Raw genomic sequence first — 9,655 nt, 5'->3', positions numbered from 1 at the left:
CGCAGATATAGCGCCATCTTCTCCACGTTTTATTCATCTCTCTCTCTCCATGTTTTGTTTTTTTTATGCCTCATAAAATTTGGGCCCCCTAACTCCCAAAAGGCACTACCCCACTTGGCCCAAATTTTGTCCACCTCTTCGCATCTTGACCTGTTTCTTGGCCATTTCCCCGTCCGGACTCCAAATCGAGCTCTGAAAAATCCTAGGCATCCAGCTTGACATCCTGCATTGGCTGGAAACTCCTGACAACCCGCAAACTAGTCTGAAAAATTATCAAAAATCAACAAGTGTCGCTCAAGCGCCTTTTAAAAGTCGTATTTCACTTGGTGCTTAAAATTGGCCTAGTTGGAGCCGCCGCCTTCGATGTTGAATATTTTTTCTTTAAATTCTAGATTTTTTGGCAAATTTTAAGCACATCTTGAGCTTAAAACTCCACTCTCACATAGCAGATTGTTTATATCAGCTGCTTCAAAAGGGGCATAAATTTTATTGGGATGAGAGCCACACTAGAGCCATATGGAAATTGAAGAAGTTATTGCAGATTGCTCCTACTCTCAAGAAAGCGGATTATAATTGTGGAAGGCCTATTGTGTTGACAATTGACACTAGTCCAATTGGCATAGATTGGGCTATGGGTCAAGATGATGCAGATGGAAATAGGTTTGCTATTCGGTTTGGAGCAAAAGTCCTAAACGAGAGACAGAGGAGGTATCCGCAAATCAAGAGGGAATTACTGGGAATTGTTATGGCTCTCAAATGTGACAAGGGAGCTCCAATTGTGGTAGAGACAGATTGCTTGCCATTGATAGGTATGATTATGAGTTGCTCTACTCTAGATGTAGGTATGCTGAGATGGATCGCATACATCAAGTCATTAAATCCACAATTTAAACACATAGTAGGGAAGGATAATCCAGTGGTGGCGGATATGCTGTCTAGAGCCAGATATGATGATGAAGAGACACTACAGAAGAGGATGATGAAATTTCAGTCACTATGGTTGATCATGTTTGCCATGTTTATGATATTGTGGCTTTCATAGAAGAACTCTATGTTGGAGATTGGTTGCAGATTGGCAAGTACCTTAGTACACTAAGTAAAAGAGATAAATGGACAGATGAAGAGTTCAAGAAGATTAGAAGAAAAGCCTATGGTTATTTCCTCAAGGACGGATTTCTTTGGAAGCACCCGAAGAAAAGAGGTGGATTGCCCTTGCGGGTTGTCTGCAATAAAGAAACCCAGTTATAGGTGATGAGAGAGTTTCATGAGAGTCCTTGGGCTAGTCATAGAGGAGTGTGGGCTACTTATGAGAAAATCAAGGAAAAATATTGGTGGAAAGGCATGTACAGAGATGTTTCTCGCTTTGTAGAGACTTGCAGAGATTGTTAGATGTATTCCTTAGTGCGTCATCGAGATGAGCTTCATCTGACCTATCCGCTATGCATTCATTATAAGTGGGTAGTTGACTTAGTTACTATGCCGATGGGTCTATGGAAGATGAGATATATTGTTTTGGCTAGAGAGGATCTTACCAATCATGTTGAGGACAGACCTTTGAGAACGAAGACCACTAGTGCGGTGTGTAAGTTCTTATTGGAAGAAATTTTCTGCAGGTATGGTTGTGTGGGTAAGATCACTGCAGATCGCGGTGAATTGGATGTAGATGAAGCTAGGGAGTTTTTCTCTCAACTAGAAATCAAGTTGGCTCTAACCACAGCATACAATCCAGAGGGAAATGGAAAGAGTGAAAGAGGGCATCTGCCGATAGTGAAAGCATTAGCCAAAGCATGCAGATGATGGATTGGAGAATTTCCGAGACTTCTACCATTTGCTTTATGGGCTGATCATACGACTCACAGTGTTACCACAGGATATATGCCCGCAGAGTTGATGTATGGTCAGAAACCAATTATGCCGACTGATACTTGTGCTTTGACTTGGTTAGTTTTACCTTGGCAGGAGGATTTGACGAGAGAGGAGCTCTTAGCTCTTCGGATCCGGTAGTTGGAGAGAAGACCAGAGGATATTCATCTAGCTATTGATAGGTTGAAGGTTTCTAGACTAAGAAATAAGGACAGGTTTGACAGCAGGCATCACTTGCAGCCTAGAGCAATAGAAGAGGGAGAGTGGGTATTAGTCTTTGATAGCAGTTTTGAAAATCAGTATACTGCACTTTGGAAGATGGTGAAAAGATGGTTTGGGCCCTACATAGTGAGACATGTTATCGTACTGTTGCACATACGAGGTGTGAAATCCACCAAAAAGTTGTGTGTGTGACATTTGTTACTTTGTATATACTTAGGTTCTGCTTTGCCACTCTATAACTGGTGAAAGAAACACAGATGCTATAGAGAGCTTGAAGAATATTGTTGGCAAGCATGTTGTGTCATACTATGATGATCTAAGTGTATCTCTTGAGCTTCCAGGTCGACTCATAGTGCCTCTTGTGAGAGGGTCTCCTTATGTCACATTGATCTTTGATGAGTATTCCATGTTGAAAATTTCTTACATTCATGCGGTTTTGAAGGTTACATCAGATGAAAGTTGCACCAAGCACAAGGTTACAATGAACAATGGCTAAACCTGGCTAATATACAGCTCTGATGGTCTGTACTTGTCTGTAAACATCACTGCAAGTCAAAATTTTAAGGGAGTTTTAAGAGTTGTATTGCTTACAGGGGATGATAGTGCTGAATACATTTTGGATAGGTTCAGTACAGCCTATCCTCTGCAAGGGCATGCTGATCTGTCTGTTCCTTTCCAAGTAAAGTATGACTGGAAGAAATATGGTTGGGGGGAACTGCTGATGCTGAGTCTCCCAATGCACAGAGATACGATATCCTCTACTCAACTACAGCGTGTATGCCCTGCTCTATTTTATAATGGCATGGATGGTGAAATGATAGGAGTGGTGGGTGATTGCTGGATTCTAAATGAAGTTCCCATTTCTATGGGTTGGTATTCTTCAAAGGGAATCATAGATCCTGGGTCTCAAAGATTGATTGTTGCTGAGGCATTGGACCGTGATGTGAGTGAGCTTAAACCAATCACTACTGATTCTTCATATTTCTATGGAAAAGCTTTGGCTCGTGCTGCCAGGCTGGCACTGATAGCAGAGGAGGCTGGGTGTCTCGATCTGCTGAATCCAATTAGGAATTTCTTGGTGCATTCATTGATATCTTGGATGGATGGAACTTTCGCTAGAAATGCTTTTCTTTTTTATCAAAGATGGGGAGGATTGACAAGTCACAACAGATCAACAAATTCCAGAGTAGATTTTGGGTTTGGAGTATATAATGACCATCATTATCATTTGGGTTACTTTTGCTATGCTGGGGCAGTTCTTGCAAAATTAGATCCAATCTGGGGAAAGAAAAACAAGCTTGGAAAAAGAAAAAGCAACGGAAAACGTGGGGAAAGTATCAAAGAAGAAGGAAAGCTTAACAGATCGCTCCTTTCGATCCCAATAAGAAGAAGAAGAAAGCTCAATGAAAAATATTCAAGACTATTTTTAGTGCAGGCATTGATACTAGAACTTCACATGGCATTGGGCATTTTCCACTGCAGACCAAGGAGGCCATTGAATCTTGGAGATATAGGGTCTAGGAAAGGAAGAAGAGCAGCGATTGGATGAGGAAGGTGCTGCGCTTGTAGAGGCAGTAGCTCTTTACGTATTACTAGAGGAAGAATCCAAAAGGATTGGTAAAATCAACAGTAGGTTCAATGGTTTCAGAATTGTCTTAGAACATGCAGATGCAAATCAAGCTCAATGTATTGATATGTGTGGATCTCTTTTGCAAGAGTTCCCATCTAGACTTAGATGTGATGGTAGTTTTTCTTATAGACTTGTTGGTGACACCAATAGAAGTGCTTTCTATATGGAAGAAAAATAGCTACTTCAACGGCAATTCGTTCTGAGCTTGAGAAAAAAGAAGCAACGGAAACACGAGGGTCTGGGAATTGAAGAAAAGCAAAAATGCCATGTAGGATTTGCAGTGCAAGAGGGCCTGGTGTGTACTACACTGATGACAAACTGTTGCAGACCAGGGTATTCTCATATGCAAATACTCAACATCAACAAGATTTGGTCTTCCGAGCTGTTGTGGTCATGAGGATGGATTACCTGTATCTGTCCTGAAGGGTCATACAAGTGCAGTGACAGCAATTGCTTTTAGTCCACGTCTGGGTTGTGAGCATCATCTTCTCTCAACTTCTGATGATGGCACTTGTCGCATTTGGGATGCACCGATTCATTGGTACATGCATGAATTTATGCACCAAAGTCAGAGGGTCAAGAAACTGGATCAAAGGTTTCCACTTCTGGCCCACAAAATTCTCAATTAGGAACTGAAATCCCCTGCTATGCTTTTAATGCTAGTGGTGCTGTGTTTGTTATTGGGAGTGCAAAAAAACTTGCGAGAGTTTGGGATGCTTGTAAATGGACGAATGAACACCATGGGGCTCCTAATCATGAACTTGGGCTACTATTTGTCAAGGTTGCTGGTGGTAGAGTGAACTGCACGGGTGGGAAAATCCTCTCATTTTGAGCACTGCATATATGGCTGGTTTTATTCTGGAACCAAAATTGTTATAGCTGGTTATTCTAAACAAGCTTCTTTTGCCTTGCTATAGAGATATAGTGCATGCCCAAACAAGCAAGCTTTGCAAGAGGCTACTTGTTTTAAGATGAAATTTTCTGTGGGCGCGTGTACTCCAATCTACAGTGGAATCTATTCCACTGTTATTATAATATTATACTAAACAACCAGCATTTACCTCTACTGTCCAATACCCATTTGGCATCATTCTGTTTGTCTCATCAGTCTTCTGAAGAGTTGTTGGAATGTAAGCATGAACCAATTTGCAAAAAGAAAGAGAAATTAGTTCCAAGTAAGAACAGCTCCTCTTCAAAGAAGTCAAGGGTTCACAATTCTTTTGGGGAAAATTCTGATGCAGGATCAGTCCAAATCAGCAGAAATCATGAAACTGGTAGTGGAGAACATGTTGTGAAGGTTGCCACTGCAAGCTAATTTGGCTTTCTATTCGTCTTCAATTATTATTGGCAGAAATAAAAAACGGAGACTTGACATCATTTTCTCATCTTGCTTATTCGCTTGATTAATCTTCTATCTTGGAATTTCTCAAGAACCTCAGTAGTTGCAACTTTGCTTTAAAAAACCCTTCGATACTGTAGTGTCGAGAGAGCATGAGCCTTCTTCATGTCAACTTCAATTCTATTTAGCAAAATTGATTTTTTTTTTCCAATGCAACATTTATCTATGTTGAATTGTCCACCCATTTGCGCCAATCTACTTAGCCCTTCATCCACTCTAGCCAAGTGGAGATCATGAGAATTGCGAATACAAAAGTCACCAATAAAAGAAAGGCTAGAAGACAAAGTTCATGAAATGTTGAAAGATAATAGGAGCATAAGTTAGTTCAAAGGTCATGATCCCATATGTAAAATATCCCCAAGAACTAATGAATGGTGTCTTTCTTTGATCTTCTTTAGCAAATTGAATTTGAGAAAAGCCTAAGTATCCATCACAAATGGTGTATATTTCATAACTAGCTATCTCATTGAGAATCTCATCTTGAAATGAGAGAGAAAAATGATCCCTCTTTCTCACTATATTAAGTGGTTTGTGCATTAGCTTGTCACTCATTATACACATTTATAGGTTCTCATCAATATATACCTTAGATACTTTTTGTCCTTTGATATGAGTCTCTACTATTGGTAAAACATCCTCAATGCCTTAGGCTTTAATTAAGCCCATCTTCTTTACTACTCTTCTTGTACTGACCATATAGGCTAATTGTCATTGCACTTGTAGTGTGACAAATGCAATAGTTGTGGCCATGCGAGTCTTGGTCCTTGTGAACTCAAATCCTTGATTAGACTATAGGGCTCAACTTTATCTCCCAATGGGTAATCTTTGATCTCTATCTTGAGTCAAGTGTGATTTGACCTCTTCTTACTTTCTTTTGAAGTGCCTTTACAATCTCTAGTCTCCATCTTGCTTTGGTGTAGATGCTGAGATTCGTCAACTTGAGCTTTCTTGATTGGAATGGCATTCATCTCTACCATTTTTCCTTTCTCTGGTTTTGTTTTCTCCAAATCAATCATGTTCACAACACGATCTTTTGGCAAGGGAGGTATTTTAACTGGTAGTTGGGGTGTTCTTGGAGGTCTCATAATTTTTCCCTATGGTGGGTTTTGTAAAAGGGGCTGAGTCGGGGCAGGAGACCTTTCTTTGGTATGTGTAACTTATGATTAGTATAGTCTAGGTCAGGCATCTCTTACAGTTCTTCTTGAATAAGAGAAAAACTACGTAACATGCCTCTCTTCATCACAATTGTAGCAAAAATATTCTCTTATTAGCCTCCTTGGAGCTCAATCATTTCCAGCACTAACTACTGCTCAAGGTGGTTGTTGTGAAACCCTTAGACCATGCTCCAAATTTATTGAAAGATTATTTAATTGATTAGTTATCATTTTCAATAATTCTTGATTATTATCCCCCATATGAGGGATTCATGGAAATGGTAGGTAGTGATGGTGGTTGGACAAGGCAGGCATGGGTTGTGATTGCAAGTATTCCATCCTTGATACTTGGGATTGGAATCTCAATTTGCAATCCTTAGCTCTTTCCACTTCCATTTTCTCTTTAAATATAGTTGAAAATGTGCTCCTTACCTTATCTTGGGGAAGAGGGAAAATACTTGCCACAAATCTTTCTTTCTTATAAAATTAGAGGGTCTCTATCCATTGGGTGCTCACAAAATTGGATTCATAATTATGATAATCTTCAAGAGAATGTTGGTATAGTTCTGAGAGCTATCTTCATTAATCTTCAAGATTATCTTATTCTCCATATTGAAGAAGAAATACCTTCTTAAGGGCCTTCCATGTTGCTTTAGTTTCATCACCTAGGCCACAATACCAAACCCTTGCTTTTGCTTTAAGAACCAATGGTAGACCACAAAGGTTTGTGACCTCATCATCCCTTTCTAAGACAAGGAAAGACATCTCTAGGCTATCCATGAAATTAGTAGTATTCTACCTTGGGTGACTAAATAAACTTGGAAATGACATGATTACATTAAGATTATTTTTGTTCAAAGTAGGAAAATATGAAAAAATTAGATAAGGATTATATTTTCACAAAGTGGTCTATTACAATATAAAGATCATGATATCAAATGAATTTTAATAGTCGACGATGGGAATGCTAAATGGATCTATCAAATCATTAATCTTACCTAGTCTTTGTGGTTCGACGATGAGAGCTATATGTTGTTGAAAATGGATTTTTCTACAAAAAATGATATGGATTGATTGAAAATAAGAATGAAAAAATGACACGTTTTCTCTAAATGGTTAATTTTTTGTACCACCATTTTTCATCTTTAATACAAGGACTCACAAACCTATTATTCTAGGAATACCATCCTCATCCATGATACCATAGGTACCATCATCTTCATTACTTTCTTTGTTGATGTCATTAATCTCAAATTTTAATTTTAAGGTATAATTATCATAAAAAATAGTAGGATCTAGATGGATCCACTAAAAGGTAGGACCAATTAGCAATGTGCTTGAGATTGAGATGACCTTTCACTAAATGATCAAATGAGATTACGCTTGCTATAAAGAGAAAAAAATGTTACACAAATCTCTTGCTAGTTTGGTAAAGTGAAAAGTGTGGATTTTTACTTCATCCACAACTTTGAGATGGATAACTAAGGAGATATAAGTAGGTCTTCTAGTCTCCCCTTGAATTTTGGCAAAAAATGTGTAGGGTGTATCCAATGGTGTAGGAGGTCTTCAAGCATGGAACCTTTTCTAATGGTGTGGCTAGAGAACCTTATGCAAAGAATTCCACTACAAATTTATTTAGTCCATTAGTATTTAGAATAGATGGATTTACCCAATTAATAGTATTCATTCATTATTGAGGTTCAGTAGTTGAACATCATTCTCTCTTGTTCTCTATTAATCCCAATGTTAGGATTTGGAAAGGTCCATCTTGCATTGGAGAATCCACCTTAGGAGTAGTGTGGTAATGGAGTTTTACTTTTTACAAGTGGATCAATATCCTCACATTAAGGGATTAAATGTAATTTTCATGCCAATATAAATGGAACTTTATATGTAATGAGGTTGCAATTTTCATGCCTTATTGAATTCCACAATATTAAACTTGGTTTGTGCACCAAACACTACAAGATATAGGCCTTATACCGACGTTAAAAGCGACGAAAATGTTCATAAAGAAATTTGCCTCCGTCGTGGCAAAAAAAGTCGTTGTTGGCGATGCCACATAACAATCGGTATTAGCATCGTTATCAGCGTCGCTATTTGCATCGATATCAGTATCCCAAATCAAATAGTGACATTGATAACGATGCTTTGCAATGCATTTTGCGAGCTAATAGTGACAATTACAGGGAAAAAAAATTTGTGGCATATAGCACTATGTGCTTTATTTGGGCCATACAAAATAGTTTGAGTAATGTGTACAATGCTCGTGTAAATAAAGGCAAAGTGTACTTAAATCATAACACTGATACATGAAATAAATACATGATCGCATAATGAAAGCAACTAGTACAATCATGGCATGATACTACTACTACATAGAAAATGTCTACACAGATCACGTGACCAAAAAAGAAGAGTATGTGAGCTCCAGGGATCCATGGGTGAGCTATAGATCCTCGCCATCCGAAACCTCATCCCATCGCAAAGGAGCATCGAATGGACTCTACAAAAAAAGAAACAACTACACATTAGTCCACCATACAATAATGCATTTTAATTAAACTTAGTGTGAGTGACTTATAGGAGTTTGAGCTTGTAGATATACCGGCAGCCCCACGGGGTAGAATATAAATAGAAGTCACTTTTAACATTGATGTGAATGGCATCGTCTAGGTCTCTGCTCGTGAAAAGTCAACAGGGGAAGAAAGGCAATTACCATACAGTCTTTTGGAGGGTTGACTGAGGACGATATACAGAGAATGGTGAAAGAAGCACAGGCCTATGCAGAGGCGGATGAGAAGAAAAAAGAATTTGCAACTGTCAAAGCGAATGCTGACCAAGTTATTGGAGAAGCTGAAACAAAAATGAAAGAGGAAAAAGAAAAGGGATCTCAAGGAAATACTGGCAATATATCAAAAGCTTTGGAGGCCCTGATTGAGTCTCTTAAAGGTGAAGACATGGGAGAATTAGCTCAAAAAACGTTCCTTCTATAGCAAGTCTTGTCTGGAGCCAGTGTGCCACCTGATGCTGCTGTTGATACTGTTAGCTATATATAGTGTTAGCTATCTATAGTTTGTCTATATATAGCGCCCCAGGTCCCCTCTATATATTCCTATCATGTGTGCTCAGTTGACACTTCTGGGGTTCCACTTCCGGTGTCTCATATCTCTCTTCTCTCCTCTCTTCCAACATGGTATCAAAGTTGAAGCCCTGGCCTGCTGCCACTGCTGTTAGAGGACGAGTTCCCGTTGAGCAGGCCACTGCTGTTGGAGGACGAGTTCCCGTTGCCTTGTTCCTTTGTATGAGGACCATAGTTCTTGTCTGCGGAGTTCTCCAGCGAGTTCTTCGACTCCACCTTCTTCTCCATCTTTATGGCCACCCCGT

General features: G+C 39.2%; 1 pseudogene; it reads left to right on the top strand.

Moving 5' to 3' along the window:
• The first annotated feature begins 2,218 nt into the window (after nucleotides 1-2,218).
• On the top strand, nucleotides 2,219-9,264 carry LOC148031038 (glucan endo-1,3-beta-D-glucosidase-like; annotated as a pseudogene).
• Nucleotides 9,265-9,655: the final 391 nt, after the last annotated feature.

This window comes from Lygodium microphyllum, chromosome 9 (genome assembly GCF_053477565.2).
Source record: "Lygodium microphyllum isolate KBCC chromosome 9, Lygodium_microphyllum_v1.1.10, whole genome shotgun sequence".
Lineage (NCBI taxonomy): Eukaryota > Viridiplantae > Streptophyta > Polypodiopsida > Schizaeales > Lygodiaceae > Lygodium > Lygodium microphyllum.
The sequence above is the reverse complement of the archived record's forward strand: the minus strand, read 5'-3'. Positions and strand labels throughout refer to the sequence as shown.